Below are 19,912 nucleotides of genomic sequence, written 5' to 3' on the forward strand. Positions count from 1 at the left end.
TGTGCCATGCTGCAAGATGATGGCGATGACAATGATGAGGATGATGACAGACAACCATTTCTCTTCTAAATACAGGAAATGGAACTGAAGCATGAGAAATTACAAGAGCAAGCACATGCGAAGGTTAATACGGTTGTCATATTAATGTGTTATTTACACTTTGTCCTTACCTTTTCTACCCCTTTTACAGTGTGATGTCATATTAAGTACTTATTTTGGTGAAACTTGAAAGATTCCTCAAGATACAAACTGTTATCTTGATTTTCAGGTCCTGAGTTACTAGTTACTGAAACTTTTCAAACTTGTTTACTGTTTTAGGCAATACTAAGGCTGCTTTCACAAAAACTTGTTGGGGGGGGGGGGGGGTCGGGAGATTTTTTGTAAAACCCTAATTTTTTTTCAAGTACCCCTGCCATATTCCAAAATTTTCAAGTACCCCCCCCCCCCCCGCCAAAGCCCCAAATATTTCAAGTACCCCCCCCACCCGAATAAATTTTCAAGTACCCCCCCACCCGAATAAATATTTTTTTGAATACTCTTCCTGTGCGTTAACATTCCATACAAAGTACAAAACTGTACATAATACACTTAATACCAACTTTGTCCATTATATATATAATCAATTTGTACTTGTGTACATATATACACAAACACCAGTTAAAACAAAATGTTATGTTAACCAGTGCATTGCCTTTCCAAAAAACAACATATACTTTAGATGAATTACACTTTGAATAACTCTTGTAAAATGATCAGCAGACCAACTGAGTCTTTGTTTTCTGTTCAATATTGTATTAGTACATTATACTAGTAGTGTTACAGTTGAATGTCATTTTAGTTGTATTTGCAAATATTGTGATGCACATGTTATCTAAAGAGTTTTATACTGTATTGTTCCAGTTCAGTTTCCTAAATGTGTGCAAAAAGAAATCAAATTGGTCTAAATAACACTGAAAAAACACTTAATAAAATGCATTGCCATGTATCCCGTTCTTGTTTGATGTAAATTAGTTCAATATAATGTCAAAAGAAAATAAATGTATGATTCAAAAATGCCAGCCACATTTCATCTAACAGAATAGGAATTAAGTGATATATATTAGTGGTAATGATAATTAAGATGGCCCTATTATCATAGTAATTGTATATCTTAATGAACCTGGTAATACATTTACCTTGTAAGAGCCTGATTATTGGACTGGTTTTGACATTAGATTACAAAGGTGAATGCAGGATTTTAATCAAAGTCTCAGAATGTGTTTATTTAAATTTTTGATTTCCAAGTGGTAGCTCTCCTTCCAGATCTTGTGTATATAAACATGGCATTGTCATCATCATCATCAGACCCAATTTCTCCTTCAACTTCATCAGAGTTGTAACTAGCTGTATCATATCTTTAGGGTAACTTTATATTGAGAGTTATGTCAAAGTTTATTTATTTATCTTTATATTTACAAGTAATAGTATATTCATGCAAAGTTGAGTGTGCAAAAAACTTATTTTACTTTTTCTCTGTTAACTCAGCTTGTGAGATATTGTCTTCTGTTTCACATGTAGCAGACGTTGCCAATATGCTAATTTTAGGAAATATTTAGAATGTGTTATTAAAAGTTTATGTTGAAAATTATAGTCATATCTATAGGATGAAAAAATACCTTGCACAGAAGTTTTTGATACTTGTCAAGTATGTTTTAGTGCAGGTGCATCTTTTACATTTTGATGGCAGGCTGAGATTAACCTTTTCGAACTCTTTTTTTTTTAACTTCCAAGAGCTGCAAATGTAAAATGTTGTCTGTCATATTTGTCTGTCATTTAATACTAGTAAGAATTTACATGAAAAAGTTACATATCATTGTGATAACCACAAACCAAAACACAGTCATGTCATGAAGAATATTTTCAGTACAGTGTAAAGGTAATTTCATACATTAAATGAACCAAATTTCAGTAGAGAGTAGTGTACATGAAAGACACTGGTATTTTTCAGACAAAAAACAATCTGTACCACTCAATTCGCCCATTTCAATTTATCATTACATTAACAGTTTAATAAAAGAAAATTAAAATTTGACTGTTTTTGTTTTTCATTTTACTAACTTGTGAGCAACTGTTGTTTGTAGCTGCTGCTGCTGCTGCTGCTGCTGCTGCTGCTGTTGTTGTTGTTGTTGTTGTTGTTGTTGTTGTTGTTGTTGTTGAAAAAGGAAGACCAACATTTTAAAAGCTTATTTTCCCATGTTTGAAAAGTCATGATGTCAATTTATTTTCAGGTACACCCCTACAACCCATAACATTATTTCAGGTAACCCCCCCCCCCCCACACACACACACACTATCCATATATTTTCAAGTCCCCCCTAAAATCTCCCGACCCCCCCCCCCCCCCTAACAAGTTTTTGTGAAAGCAGCCTAACAAGTATGTTTACATTAACCATGTTATCTCACAGTTTTCATTTTGTTCAAGTGAAACTGTTTTGTTTCAGTGCATGGAGTTGATGTCTTGACCACTGCAGTTAATACTGTTATTGTATGGTTCTTTGTTTTCATATTTTGCAGCCCATGAATGTCACTATTTTGTGTGATAGTGTCCTGAAAATAACAGAGAAAGTGTGTCCTGCACTTCTAGACAAAGCCGGGCAAATAAAGTGAAATATCAACCCCTTTTCACCCACTTTGCAGCATTTCATAATTTATTTAATATGTGGGTATAAAATGTTGTCAGTCATGAACTGTCAACTGAGCAAATAGATAGGTTGGGTATGTAGGTGTGATTTTTAGTATGCATTTAGATACAGCACTCGACATGTTTGGAAGTAAAGAGCACACATGCAGGTATACCCTAAGGTCCTGTATTCTAACAATTGTTCAGATTTCATGTTCTACTAGTGGCTCTTTTTTCTGTTTAATATTACTGTTCCATCACCTGAAAAGTACAACCAGTTGTGTTTCTTGAACCCAGAGAAACCAGATAAGTATTCTTGCGAGCTAGTATTTAGTGCCCACTATTTTTTGTACATTTTTATAAGTGCTACCTAAGGCTTGCTTATGGGTTGACATAGTGTCATGTCACACTGACCTGTACACAGAGTGAGATGACTTAAAAGTTTATCATTTACATACATGTATTGCATGGTGATATAATGTGACAGGTACATTTCTTTTAGCTCACCCATTTTACCATCTGTTGTTTTTCATATCCAGTCTATTGTTTCATTGTAGATCATTTTTGTCAGATGAGAGTGTTTTCCTAAGTTACATTTGCTTGGAAATCATTTTTTGAGAGGGTCCAGGAATTGAAAAGTGGGTTTAGAATACTTTCAGAGCAGGGTATCAAATCCATTCACCATAGATTTAATGATTCTTTCAGAAGTTATCAATGCATACCGGGAGACAACTAATGTTTCCCATAGGAGAGTGTTTTTCCTAAGTTACATTTGCTTGCAAATCATGTTTTAGGAAGGGTCCAGGAATTGAAAAGAGGGTTTGGAATATTTTCAGAGCAGAGCTGGGTATCAAATCCATTCACTATATATTTTAATGATTCTTTCAGAAGTTATCAATGTATACCGAGAGACAACAAAAAAGCTGAGGAGATGATGAAGGACCACCATATCAAAACACATTTTATAAATTTGCATTATTATTATTTAATTATTATTATAGTCACACTATACTGAGTTTTACTCACACATACAGGTTTTGTCCTTCAACTTGCAATTGAGAAACATTATGGTTTCAAATGTTTCATTAAATCAGTTTACTGTTCATTTTGTTTCACAACATGATTTATGAGTTGTATGTTTCTTTGCTGATATCTTGATTTATGCAAACTGTTTCCAGTTGATTGTACAATGATCTCAGATCTTATATCTTATAAATGGACTCTATTTCAAGTACTTGTACACCTGAAATTGACATGTTGATATAAACATTTTCACACCCCCTACTTGTTCAACAGCTCATGACTACATTTGGATCAATCTCTCAGATCTAGAGACCTAGTTATTAATACTATTATTCATTTAGAAATAAAAGAGATGGGGAAAGTTTGTACTCGTGTATATACTAGGTTTATAAAACAACTAGATTCATAGCAAGAGGCTATAGTATATGTAGAGGCCTGGGTAATCAGAAAAATGTCCAAAAGTAGTCTAGTTGAAGTACAACAGACTACTTGATACTTGTTCCAATACATCAATCAACTTTACATAGCTTTTAAGTATGAAAGAAATGCTTTGACATGTATTAACTTGTATATCATAAATGACAGTCTTTTAAATTCATTAATATCACAACTATCATCATTGCATTTATCATATACCTATGCCCAGATCAATCATTTTCGATGACGTTTAATGCCAAATATCACTTCTGATATGGGACATTATTATAAAATGTCACGATATTCATATTAATTGTCATGAAAAAATGCCTTTCTGCATGATTGGATACGACACAGTGATTCCATACATAAGCAAACATACAAACAACATGCTGGTTGATCTTCAATGTAAGCTTATGTCAACTAAACTGACACATCTTTCAAAACAGGAAACTTTTGACGAAAATGTCCATACACAAAAGATGCTATTGATGATAGTACATTAAACAACATATTCACAACTACACTGTTCAAGTATGTGAATTTTGTAACTGTATCACTGTAATAACTGTAGGCCACCTTCTATGTGTAAACTATAGACACATACAACACAACGTATGAGTTTTATTAACATATTAGAGCATTCTCTGAAACCTTTAGAGAACCTACACTACTACCAAACTGTATTTTGAAATAATTATGAAAAGATGCACCGAAATCTGATGAGGAGGATGTGCGCCCTCAAACTAGGACGTCAACCCTACTCATCGGGTCGTCAAATTTTCTATGATTTTCGCGTTACCAAAGTTCAAGTCATTGCAAGACCAGGTACGTCCTACCATAAACACCCAGGAATCAGTGGAAAGCTATTTACAACGTCCCAGAAGCAATACTCGAGCACTAAATGTTTCATGTTTGGTCACAGTGTCAACGTCAGCACATTGGTACGTTATTATCACCTACTTCCGGGTTGCACGAGCGACTACAAAATACCGTTCCCGACACCTGAACTTATTAACTCTGTCAATAAGCAAGTTGCAAGACATAATCGTAATTTAACCTGGTAAGAACCAAAGCAAGATGTTATTACTATTCTGGTCACTTGTTCTCTGTTCCATAACGCTTCGAAACTCTCTGCCTCAAAATCAACATGGCAGCCCACAACAGTCAAAATTGTTCGACGCTGATATTAAATTTCCAGAATGTAACGACCTGGCCAGCCAGGTTATACACGGTCTACATAAGGACATTGTAAAGAAAAATATGATACCAAATGATAAATATAAACCCAAACGTCTTTTGGAGTATCTGATTCTTATACTGATGTCAAATGCAAATGACATACAAACCAATCCTGGACCAGATAATAGTGAATGTACCACCCATTCATGCGGAACCTGTGCCCTGCCAATAACATGGGAAAACAGAGCCGTTACATGTGACACCTGTGACCAGTGGTTCCATATTAATTGCCAGGATGTACACAGTGGCACGTATACCGAGTTGAATGAGAATAGTGATATCCGTTGGGATTGCATCGCATGTGGAAATCCAAATTACAGTCTATCTTGTTTTGGAATATCATGTTTAGAGTTATCAAACTCGTACAGTATATTGTCCGGTACGTCATCATCTAGTCTTCCTCCAGAAGCAGTCATAAAACCAATCCACACGTCCACACCAAATCAAAAATCAACAAGAAAGTCAGCACGATCACAAGCACCACTTCGTATTCTTAACATCAACTGTCAGTCAATAAAAAATAAACAGTGTCGTATTGAGAATGTAATATCCAGTTCAAAACCTGACATCATCATCTGTACTGAAACATGGCTTGACCCTTCAATAACTGATAGCCAAATATTCCCTCCAAATTTCAAAATCTGGAGAAAGGATAGAACAACTGGTAATGGTGGGGGAGTTTTGATTGCTGTCAGCGACACTCACTTAAGCTCAGAAGTAAGAGAACTGCAAACTGACTGTGAAATTGTATGGGCGAGGATACAACTAGTCAAAAATAAAGATCTTCTTGTGTGTTCTTATTACAATCCAAAAACTTCCAATGAATATAGTCTGTCACAGTTTGAAATGTCCATCATGAGAGCATGCACAATGCAAAATACATGCCTACTAATTGGTGGTGACTTCAACCTTCCTGGTTGGAACTGGAAATCAAAATGTATCAAACCAAATACCCAGTATGTTAGACTTCACTTAGTCTACAAGTTAGCAGATATACTAGATGATAATGGCCTTGTACAAACTGTTGAAGAACCAACAAGAAATGATAACACTTTGGACTTGTTCATAACAAATCTACCCAGTAAAATCCAACGCATTGAAACAATGCCTGGTATCTCTGATCACAACATTGTCTATATAGAACTTGACATAAACCCAATACGTAATAAACAGAAACCCCGTAAAATACCATTGTACAAAAAGGCACGCTGGGATAGTTTAAAACAAGAAGTTACATCATTGAAGTCAACTTTTGCGGAAATGGCTAAACAGGGTCACAGTGTGAACAACCTGTGGAATACATTTAAAACATTCTTAGAAAATTCTATTTCCAAACACATACCACATAAAACATGTAAGTCAAAGAATGGTTTCCCATGGATTACTCAGGATCTGAGACGATTAATGCGGAAAAGAGACAAACTACATTTTGTATACAAACGAATGAAGAAATCTGCTTTCCCAAAACATATCACGCAATTCAAAGATTTGAAACACCTTGTTCAAAAAAAGCTCAGACGGGCTTACTGGAACTACATTGAAGATATTGTTACCCCTCAACAGGATGACAATAACAATTCACCAATGAAACGTTTTTGGACTTATATCAAACATAAAAAGACAGATAACAGTGGGGTAGCTCCACTTATGCACAATGGAAAACTGCATACTGATCCAATACAGAAAGCAAATATACTGAATAAACAATTTCAATCTGCCTTCTCTGAAACTATAAATTTCACCTCAGATGAATTTGTAGAGCGATGCCAAATGCCTGATGACAGTTATGGCAGTACAGCAGAAAACATCATCATATCTCCTAATGGAGTCAGAAAGCTGCTGGCAGGCTTGAATCCTCACAAAGCCGCTGGTCCAGATAACATTAAACCTTATGTGTTGAAGCAGCTCACAGACGAAATAACACCAATATTAACTATCATCTTTCAGATGTCCTATGATAGCAGCGAAATCCCAGACGATTGGCGCAAAGCTGTTGTGACACCAATATTCAAAAAAGGTCAGAAGTATAAAGCTGAAAATTACAGACCAATCTCGCTTACATGTGTATGCTGTAAACTTCTGGAACACATAGTAACAAAACACATCATGAACCATGCAGAATCAAATAATATCCTTTACCCATTACAACATGGATTCAGACAGCGTCGATCCAGTGAAACTCAACTACTTGAACTCATAGATGATCTAGCCCTCAACATGGAAAATGGTAAACAGACAGATGTTCTAGTTATGGACTTTTCCAAGGCCTTCGACAGAGTCAGCCACAACCTGTTGATACATAAGTTACATCACTTTGGTATAAGAGGTAAAACCCTAAATTGGATACAATCTTTCCTACTTCATCGTACCCAAATAGTTGTCACAGATGGTGAATCATCAGACACTATAGCAGTTGAATCAGGGGTCCCACAAGGGTCTGTATTGGGACCATCACTGTTCCTATTCTACATTAATGACATACACGTAGGCTTGAACTCCACTGTACGCCTGTTTGCAGATGACACAATAGCTTACCTTACCATTACTTCAGAAGCTGATAGCCAAATTCTACAATATGATCTTGACAAGTTAGCTGCCTGGGCAGACAAGTGGAAAATGTCCTTCCATCCAGATAAGTGTTCTGTCTTATCAATAACAAGGAAACGATCACCAATAATCAGTGACTACAAATTAAATGGAAAGACACTAAAACACAGTTCATCCAAAAAGTACCTGGGATGCACTTTGACAACTGACATTGACTGGCACCAACACACCAACTTGATATGTAATAAGGCAAACAAAACCCTGGATTTTCTACGCAGAAACCTCAACATAGGATTCACTGCAATTAAAGAAAAGGCATACAAAACACTTGTTAGACCTATGGTTGAGTATGCCACCACTGTTTGGGACCCATATAGACAATCTGATATAACCAACCTAGAAAAAATACAAAGGCGTGCTGCCCGGTATGTTACTAGTAGATACAGAAACCGCTCCAGTGTTAACAACATGATACAAACTCTAAATTGGAAATCACTAGAACAACGCAGGAAAGAAGCTAAACTAACAATGCTCTATAAAATCTCAGTAGGAACAGTTGCTATGAACAAAGACCAGTATCTTAAACCTCCATCAAGATATACCAGACACATGCACAGTAAAAGTTACCAAATACCAACCTTTAAAACAGACTACAGAAAATATTCATTTTTCCCTAGAACCATCGTAGAATGGAACAATCTACCACCAGACATTGTAACTGTAGGTTCACTTGATGCTTTCAAGTCTCAAGTGGCATCACACCTGGACATCTAAATGTACATTAAATTTTATTTTATTTTATTTATTTATTATTTATTTATTTATTTACTTTGAGTCAGTACTGCTTTAATTCACCATCATCATCTTTGCTGCGCACTCACTGGCAAAATCTTCAACATGTTGAAGGTGGCCAGTTATGGAAGAAGAAGAAGAAGAAGAAGAAGAAGTTTACAATCACCAAAGCAGGTTGTCATGGTCAGCAGTGCAGGTAAATGTCATCACCTCACAATAGAGTCATGCGATGCTCGAAATGGATTACACACAGAGGTCTTTGTATTTTTTGTGTATTGTCTTTGAATACCTGGGCATAGGCATATGATAAATCAGTTATTAACCTATATCAACACTTCATTCCTTGTATCACTGTGAATGCCATTTCTGCAACATGACACTTGTCTTACGACTCTTGTCCCTATGCAGAAAGGACACTCACAGCAATACATCAAATGAAGAGAAGATATCGGGTATTAAACATCATAATATTATATTGAATATTTTATGAAATGTTTAATATAAAAATCTGTACAGTATGATAACTGAACAACAAATAAAATGTTTGAAATTAACAAAGAACATTTTACTTCAACAGATTCTTTTTAAACCACAAAAAAGTTTTACATCTGTGGTATGCAAGTCTTAGAAGTGCTTTAATTTTGAAATGGACAATGGTGAATGATTCTAAGATATTATGCATATATACGATACAAATGTAAGTGATCAATTTGATTTCACTCAAATGATGTCACTAAGTATTGTTTGTAGGATTCTTAGTACCATGACCAAAATACAAAATTAAGTTTGGATCATCTGACACAGCTGTCCTAATTAAAGGTACAGTATGTAGTGTAGCCTCTTTCAAAACAAAATCTATTTAATAATGAATATTGTATTACATCAAATACAACTACACACATAAAACTGTTATTCACAATTTTAGATTATGCATCACTGTAAATAACATTTCATTTATAGCAAACCTTTTACATATCTCCCAATGAATTTATCATTAAGTAACATTATGACTACTTTTGAAGTGAAATTGGACTAATTAAACATGAAATTATCCAAGAAAAATTATTTGATAAATTTGATTAACATATTAATAGGGATATTAGAATGGATGATATTAAGAATCAGTCAGTAAGCTAAGTTGGACAATGAGAGGTGTCTTTTAATCACTTTCAAATTTAATGATTAGTAATGATTAGTTTGTAATGATATCATATTTAGTGAAACATTATTAAGCAGAGTTTGAGAAGTGGTGGAAAGAAGAAACAATATGTATAATTTACTTTGGAACTTATATTGACTGTCAGAGGGTCAACAAACCGATATTAAAAACTTATTAAAAACATTAATTTTATTCTCTAAATTTCATCATTACGGCAAGACCTGCTTGTAAATTAAGCTATTTCGATTATACTATTATACAAATTAATCCATCACTTTGTTTTGACTCTTGAGTATTAAAATAAAAACATCACAGCAAAAATTGTTTGTACAATGTATAAAGTATACTGTCCATTTAAGTCATGGCAGGGGCGACCCTGTTTCCATATATTTAGACTGTAAAACATTTTCAGCTATAGACCTGTTGCCAGTTCCACGATGCATTGTGTGTCTCCCCATACAACATTACTCAGGGTATGGTTGTCACCTGACTGTACCCTGGGTTCACCTAAATTGTTTTTACAATGTATAAAGTAAACTGGCCATGCACGTTATGACATGTACTTATGACTCTGTGTCCATATATTTAGACTGTAAAACATTTTCAGCTATAGACCTGTTGCCAGTTCCAAGATGCATCGTGTGTCTCCCCATACAACATTACTCAGGGTATGGTTGTCACCTGACTGTACCCTGGGTTCACCCGTAAAATCCTTCTCTGTCGTTGATGACATTTTGTCTTTGTTCTATAAAATCACTCATAATTAAAGGGGTCAACATGTCTTTCCATCATCTCAGAACTTATATCTTAAATGGACTCTATTTCAAGTACTTTTACACATAAACTTGACATTTTGATATAAACATTTTCACACACCCTAATTGTTCAGCAGCTCATGACTACATTTGGATCATTCTCTCTGATCTAGAGACCTAGTTATTAATACTATTATTGATTCACAAATAAAGTGATGGGGAAAGTTTGTACTGTATATACTAGGTTTGTAAAAGAGCTAGGTTCATAACAAAAGGCTATGTAGAGGCCTGAGTAATCAGAAGAAAAGTCCAAAAGTAGTCTAGTTGAAGTACAACAGACTACATTTGATACTTGTTCCAATACATGTACATCAATCAACTTTACATAGATTTAAGTATGAAAGAAATGCTTTGACATATATTAACTTGTATATCATAAATAACAATCTTTTAAATTCATTAATATCACAACTATCATCACTGCATTTATCATATAACTAGATTAGCCCAGATTATAAAATGACATGTGGTTCATTTATTTATCAAAACCAGCTCCCTGTATGGTGGCCCAGGTTTGCCATACATTATATGCGAATTGTTTTAATAAAAAAAATTAATAAAATTAAGAAAAAAAATTAAAATATTTTTAAAAAATAAAGATAGAATTAAAATAAAAGTAGAATGAAATAAAAATGAATGTGAAATGAAAACAAAATCAAAATTAAAAGGAAAGTAAAAGTAAAATGAAAGCAAAAGTAAAATAGAAATAAAAGTAAAATAAAAGTGAAATGAAAACAAAAGTAAAATAGAAATAAAATTAAAAGTAAAATGAAAACAAGAATTTAAAAAAACAAAAAACAAAAAACATTATTGGCAGTTCTGGTCCACAATGGTCCACACCTGCCATAGACCAGCATTCCTTATGATCTCAACGGCGCCACTGAAAGTGCTGTATACATGTAGCGCCCTCAAAGGTGAGACTGTGTGATTATGAGGCTGAATATGAATATGAGGCTGAATCTGGCTGGTGGAGGTTATGCAACTGCACTCTATTACTGTAACACTAATTTATCAACCATAATTGCTGGCAATATGTTAAGCGTGGTGCATAGTCACGATCACATTCAGGAGTATATTGCCTTTGTTACACTCCTGACTCCAGTGTTTTGGCAGTAAAATTGAGTCTATTCCAAGGAATAAGTAGAAAGTAGGAATATTACAATACACAGGACTCTGTCCAAAGCAGGTGTTGTTCAGTCATTGCCTAGTAGCACTGGCAGAGTTTTCTGAGTAACTTTATTTCAAATCAGTTGGAATCATAACTTTGTGGTTTGTGTACTTAGTATATTTGTCAGTTGTTTGGTCAATGTTGAACCTTGACATCACTCAATAGCAAGTCAATGATACATAATCAGCCATGCTGTCCTGGTCAATTTTAACTAAGTAGTCCTGTAAATTTAAAGATCTTGTTTCTGTTTATTTACGGTTTCTTTTCGCCTTCATGGCGTCTCTGAATTCTTTCCACACTTTGGACATTTTGCACGTTACAAACGACGATAAAGTTAGCCAGATTCAGCCTCATCGCTACATGTATACAGCACTTTCAGTAGTACTGTTTAGATCGCAAGGAATGCTAGTCTATGGCAGCTGTGGGCCATTGCGGACCAGAACTGCCACTGTTGTTTTTCAATTTGTTTTCATTTGTTTTGCTTCTTTTAAATTTTATTTTATTTTCCTTTTGTTTTCATTTCACTTTTGATTTTATTTCTATTTTACTTTTGTTTTCATTTTACTTTTAATTTTATTTCTATTCTAATTTTGTTTTCATTAACTTTTATGTTCATTTTATTTTACTTTTGTTTTCATTTTAGTTTTATAATACTTTTATTTTTTACATTTCTATTTTAATTTTGTTTTCATTTTACTCTTAAGTTCATTTTATTTTCATTTTACTTTAGCTTTCGTTTTACTTTTATTTTCCTTTTTATTTTATTTTTGTTTTCATTTTACTTTCATTTTAATTCGATCTATATCTTTTAAATTTTTTTTATCAAAACAATTCGCATATAATGTATGGCAGCCCTGGGCCACCATATGTAGTGGTTAGTACACAGGATTAGCAGTTAAGAGGTCACAGGTTCAACTCCCTCTGGAAACAGGGGATTTTTCTGTGGCCGACCCCAACTGAGAGTTCTACAGACTCGATGGGTAGGCTGAATCACTCAGCCGTGTCTCACTCACAAGACGAGTGCGATTTTTTTTTTTTTTTTTTATGGGGGGGGGGGGGGGGGGGGGGTGGTACTCCTGGAGTAATGACTCGAAATGTGGGGGATGATTACTCCCACAAAGCCTGCAGGTGCTATGTTTGCCGGGCCTGGGTTACTCTGGGATAGCCTGTGGACTGACTGGGAAAGCCTTAACAACATGATATAGAGCGTGCAACATAGCCCTGTCATGTAGCCCCAAACCCAAATGGATCTCTGTAGCATCTGTATGTGTTTGTGTGCATTTGTCGGCATAACAGAAAATCGCTGGGACCAATTCCCAGCACAAAAATTAAAATAAAAAAGATAAATAAATATAAAAATATTTTCAAAAAAATAATTACATTTATCATATACCTATGCCCAGGATCAATCATTTTGATGATGTTAAGTGCCAAATATCACTTCAGATATGGGACAGTATTATAAAATGTCATGATATTCAAGTTAAACGTCATGAGAAAATTTCTTTCTGATTAGATTCAAAACAGTGATTCCGTATATAAGCGAACATACAAACAAAATGCTGGTTGATCTTCAATGTAAGCTTATGTCAACTAAACTGAGACATCTTTCAAAACAGGAAACTTTTGACGAAAATGTCCATACACAAAAGATGCTATTGATGATAGTACATTAAACGAAAAATTCACAACTACACTGTTCAGGTATGTGTATTTTGTAACTGTATCACTGTAGTAACTGTAGGCCACTTTCTATGTGTATACTACACATACAACACAACGTACTACAAAACTACGCTCACAATCAATCATCGACTTTTATTAACATATTAAAGCATTCTCTGAAACTTTTAGAGAACCTACACTACTATCAAGCTTGTATTTTGAAATAATTAATATGAAAAGTTGCAATGAAATCTGATGAAAGTTGACAATCACCGAAGCAGGTTGATATGGTCAGCAGACTAAGTGCACATAAATGTCACCTGACTATAGAGTCGCACGATGCGCAAAGTCCATTACAAGCTGAGCTCTTTGTATTTTTAGTGTATTCTCTTTGAATACCTGGGCATAGGCATATGATAAATCAGTTATTAACCTATATCAACACTTCATTCTTTGTAGCACTGTTCATGCCATTTCTGTAACATGACACTTGTCTTACGACTCTTGTCCCTATGCAGAAATGACACTCACAGCAATACAACAAATGAAGAGAAGATATCGGGTATTAAACATAATAATATTATATTGAATATTTTATGAAATGTATAACATAAAAATCTGCACAGTAAGATAACTGAACAACCAATAAAATGTTATAAATAAACAAAGAAAATTTTCCTTCAACAAATTCTTTTAAACCACAAAAAAAAGTTTTACATCTGTGGTATGCAAGTCTTAGAAGTGCTTTAATTTTGAAATGGACAATGGTGAATGATTCTAAGATATTATGCATATATATGATACAAATGTAAGTGATCAACTTGATTTCACTCAAATGATGTCACTAAGTATTGTTTGTAGGATTCTTAGTACCATGACCAAAATACAAAATTAAAGGTGATTCAAAATGCTCACGTTCACTATTGGTATTTTGCTAGATGACATGTTTTTGAAATGTATACTGGTTTTAAAACTTTAAAAAAGCGTCTGCAAACACCTTAAAATGACCCTTTTTTCAGTCAGTTCCCTTCGGATTTACTTCGAGAGTTTTCGGGTATTTCCGGTCCCACCTAGACCATGGGATTATATGACGTCATAAGGGGTACTGGTTAGCACGTAGCCTATGACGAGCGTAGTCAACAGGTGAATAAAACTCAACAGCGTTGTGAAAAAATACATTGCTGGTTGTTGTAATAGACATCAATAAACAAAAACTACACTCTACATGTCTTATAATTATTAACCAACATTTACCGATATTTACTCACACTTTCTGACTAATTACCAGTGTCTGTGGGTATAAATGCAACAATACTGTGTCCCCATATTATGGCAAAATAAATCAAAACGGCTAGACTAGATATACATAAACACTTGTAATGTCACGTGTTTCACATTCAATGACTTTTATTTGTCTGATTTTTTAAATTATTTACCGACAAGAAGCATTACGATACTTTTGACCTGCATGACGCGTCGACAGCATATTTTAGCCCACTATACTCGTACTCGCTGATGTCGCCTTTTGAACGGCCCATTTAGCAACAAAGTAAACATATTTATCTCGAATAAATATACTAGCTATTAGATTACCCATATTATCAGCAATAAAATTGTAAGGAAATTTTGTGAGTTTCGTGTTGTCATTTATATCACATTAGCAAGTCGTCTGGAAGAAAACTTGTATGGTTTCCCTTGTTGCGATATCACTTCATACGACAAGCCTAGTTAATATTCATTAGAAGAATTTTGTAACGAATCATTGTACTCAAAGTATACTGTTTAGGAAACCAACAAATCAAATATCGCGATATGTTCATGATATTATATATGATTGGACAATATTGACATCGGCATGCAGCATCAAGGTCGTGACCCCAGCACATGGTGATGAGAGAAAGCCTGCAACTAGATACTAAGCCACGTCCGGTCCAATTTCTCAGTGTTTGTTTTGATGTTAGAGACGTCATTTCTGTACGACTTGAAGAATTTTACAATAAATCTGATAAATATGGATTATATCAACACGTGGATAAATTCAACCCGACACGAATGTGCTCTCCCGAGTCAAAACGTACATACACTGCTTCAGCTTTGATCAGCGGAAGGCTATCCTACGTATACTGCCGCGGCCGCGGTGACTGCACAAAACTTGACAACACTACTACCCACCTACCGATAATCAAATATATAATAATCACCTGTATACCGTGATAAAAACAAGCAATAATTCGAGTCCACAACAAGTCGATGAGACCTACTTCTGTTCAGTCCGGTCCAAATGCGAATTTCTGAGATGAGGTTTTACATGGGTCTCAGACTCGAACTAGAGTATTGCGCCCGAGACAGACCTGGCCGAAAATAATATATGTAAACTTGCGTTCACAAGCCAAACATGTGACAATACAAGACCACAACGAAAACTGTGAAACATTTACAGGTCACTCTCATTTTATATATGGACAACAAAATTAGGTCGGTCACAGTTCCATTTACATGATGCAATGACTCGGAGCGTGCTTCCATATGCTCGGAGCAAATCGAGATAGGACCAACAATTACAAATATATTGTGGCACTGCATGTCCTGATACACCTTCTTGAAGTTTCCCATTGGTATTCTGATAGCTAGTATATTTATTCGAGATGAAATATGTTTACTTTGTTGTTAAATGCGCCGTTCAAAAGGCGACTCGAGTTCGATTGGGCTAAAATATGCCGTCCTTGGGATGCCATCAGCGCGTCACGACGGTATCGTAATGCTTCTTGTCGGCAAATAATAAAAAATTAGATAAATAAAAGTCAATGAATGTGAAACACGCGACATTACAAGTGTTTATGTATATCTAGTATAGCCGTTTTGATTTATTTTGCCATAATATGGGGACATAACATTTTAGCATTTATACCCACAGACACTGACAATTAGTCAGAAAGTGTGAGTAAATATCGGTAAATGTTGGTTAATAAGACATGTAGACTGTAGTTTTTGTTTACTGATGTCTATTTCAACGACCAGCAATGTATTTTTTCACAATGCTGTTGAGTTTTATTCACCTGTTGACTACGCTCGTCATAGGCTACATGCTAACCAGTAGCCCTTATAACGTCATAAAATCCTGTGGTCTAGGTGGGACTGGAAATACCCGAAAACTCTCGAAGTAAATCCGAAGGGAAGTGACTGAAAAAGGGTCATTTTCAGGTGTTTGCAGACGCTTTTTTAAAAGTTTTAAAACCAGAATGCATTTCACAAACATGTCATCTAGCAAATTAGCGATAGTGAATGTGAGCATTTTGAATCACCTTTAAGTTTGGATCATCTGACACAGCTGTCCTAATTAAAGGTATGGTATACAGTGTAGCCTCTTTCAAAACAAAATCTATTTAATAATGAATATTGTATTACATCAAATACAACTACACACATAAAACTGTTATTTATAATTTCAGGTTGTGCATCACTGTAAATAACACTTCATTATAGCAAACCTTTTACATATCTCCCAATTAATTTATCATTAAGTAACATTATGACTACTTTTGAAGTGAAATTGGCCTAATTAAACATCAAATTATCCAAGAAAGATTATTTGATAAATTTGATTAACATTACGGTATTAATAGGCATATCAGAATGGATGAAAATAATAATCAGTCAGTAAGCGAAGTTGGACAGTCAAAGGTGTCTTTTAATCACTTTTGAAATTATTGATTAGTAATGATTAGTTTGCAATGATATCATATTTAGTGAAACATCATTAAGCAGGTATGAGAAGTGGTGGAAAGAGATAAGAATAAACAATATCTATAATTTGCTGGGGAACATATATTGACTGTCAAAGGGTCAACAAACCAATATTAAAAACTTATTAAAAACATTAATTTTATTCTCTAAACTTTACCATTAGGGCAAGACCTGCTTGTAAATTAAGATATTTGGATTATTAATACAAATTAATTAGACTTGCTTTGACTCTTAAGTAAATTCAAAGCATCACAACAGAAATTGTTTGTACAATGTATAAAATAAACTGACCATGCACGTTATGACATGTACTTATGACTCTGTGTCCATATATTTTGACTGTAAACATTTTCTATAGACCTGTTGCCAGTTCCAAGATGCCTCAAGTGTCTCACCATACAACACCTTATATTCAGAACATACAGGAGGGGTTGCATGCACTACTCAGGGGATGGTTGTGACCTGACTGTACCATGGGTTCACTTGTCCTTCACTGTCATTGATGACATTTTGTCTTTGTTCTATAAAATCACTCATAATTAAAGAGAGTCAACATGTCTTTCCATCATATCATGATGAAAATATTATTTCAAATGTAATACAGATAAAACAAGCCGAAAGGTAACAACATAGGTGACGTTGTCTCACACAATGTATCTTGGAACCAGAAAATCATCTATTACTTCTATTAATTAAGAACATGATCAATGGATCAGACAGATATGTTTATAAATTTCATATTTCACATAGAATTAGTGGAGGCCAACAAATAATCTGTGGTTAAATACGTGTATGTGCAATAAAGGCAAGCAGTGCTACCTATAATAAAACAAGCATGTCACTGAGAAAACCTGGACACATTGAACACCTGCAGTTATATGTTGTAAAAAGTGAAAACACAAGTATTGTATGGATATGGTGTCCAATCCATGACAAAATTACAACTCCTCATTTTGCTATTCTTATTTCAATTTTACAACTCAAATATCTATTTTTCTGTTCTATATTCCATTTTACAATTAGTCATTCCAAAACTGAATGCAATTAAACAACTGAACTTCATTTATGAATGAAATTTTACAACTCAACTTTCACTTTTTCATTTTTGTATTCTATTTTCCATGTTTAATTCTGTATTCTATTGTACAGTTCGACATTCGATTACTCTGCTTCCTGTTTCATTCGACTACTCATTCTTCTAAACCCAATTTCACAGTTACACATTTGATTTCAGGGTTCCACTATTCGACATTCTATTTCTCAGTTCAACATTGTATTTCACATTGAAGTTCAACATTCTATTTCTCAATTCAACATTTTGATTTCACGGTTCTACGATTCAACATTTTATCTTACAAATCAACATCACTACCTTCAATCTTAGTGTTCTAAATTCGATTTCACAAATAACATTACAAATTTGAATTTGGATATTCGAAATGTGCTGATACACTTGACTTACAGATTGAATTTGACGACTGCGTATTCACGCATGTGACGGCAAAGAAGTGAGGCCAGGAACCAGTGGCGGACAGACGTCGCGCTCATCACTTGACAGAGCAAGACGGTACCTCACAATTGCGGCACGCATCCTGAATGACGGCCCCGTGGATCGGGTCGCCGAAAGTCCTGCCTCATGCTCTACACCAAGCGGCAGCTCTGTGTGTACTAGTAGTAGTGGTCATACAGGTACACCTCAGGCAACAGTAGACACAAACCTGCGGGAAATGTTTACGCCATCGCATCAAAACCAGATGACAAAATCTTCCCAGTTCCTGAACAGCAGAAAACCCAGACTTGCGTCAAACTGGCGCAATTTACGTCCAGTAAGTCTACCACTATAACTTGGACACACAAATTTTGCACTCTCGCCAGCATTCATGATGTTTGTACAAAGGTACCATTTCTAAATGACAGAATTCTATATGCGTGAATACGCAGTCGTCAAATTCAATCTCTAAGTCAAATGTGATATTTGAGTCGTAAAATTGAAATAAGAATAGCAAAATGAGGAGTTGTAATTTTGTCATGGATTGGACACCATAGTATGGATATGATTATATTGTAACATAGTATATTAATTGGGTTTTTTTTAAATTTTATTATAAACAATTTTTTGGCTTAGCAAATTGAACTCTCTGATCAATTTAAAGCGGGTTTCCTGACTATTCATCGGGCAGGTGTGGCACTGGTATCGACAACTTCAAACAAGTAAACATTTTCCAGCATCTTTATTCCATGCAGAACACAGGTTGTAATACAAAGACATGTAGCTGTAACTTAGTAACCTATCATCAACACTATCTAATCGGGTGAGTTGGGGGGTGGTTTTTTTTTTGTGTTTTTTAAAATAAAAATGATGTTTATTTGCTAATCTAACTATTTTCTGCTATTAGCTCATATTGCATATATGTGAAATCAAAATGGAATGTAGAAAATTGTGAAAAAGTATCAACAGATTGTAAATGGTATGTTATGCATACAGACAGTTAAAATAAAGCTATTCATTATTTGTTATTGTATTCCAAACTCTGCAGTATTTTAAAACCAAATGTTTGAATCTCACATTTTCACATAACTTCCTTTTTTATCAGTGAACCAATGACGATGACGTAGATGACATATTTTTGTGGAGGAGAAACTTTACCAATGGTTCTGCTAGACAACATATCACACCTACA

At 34.7% G+C, this 19,912-nt stretch overlaps 1 protein-coding gene across 1 annotated transcript in view; it reads right to left on the reverse strand.

Moving 5' to 3' along the window:
- Nucleotides 1-19,912, reverse strand: part of LOC144433049 (uncharacterized) — a 139,425-nt gene that overhangs the window by 90,685 nt on the left and 28,828 nt on the right. The window lies entirely within an intron of this gene.

This window comes from Glandiceps talaboti, chromosome 3 (assembly GCF_964340395.1).
Source record: "Glandiceps talaboti chromosome 3, keGlaTala1.1, whole genome shotgun sequence".
Taxonomy (NCBI): domain Eukaryota; kingdom Metazoa; phylum Hemichordata; class Enteropneusta; family Spengelidae; genus Glandiceps; species Glandiceps talaboti.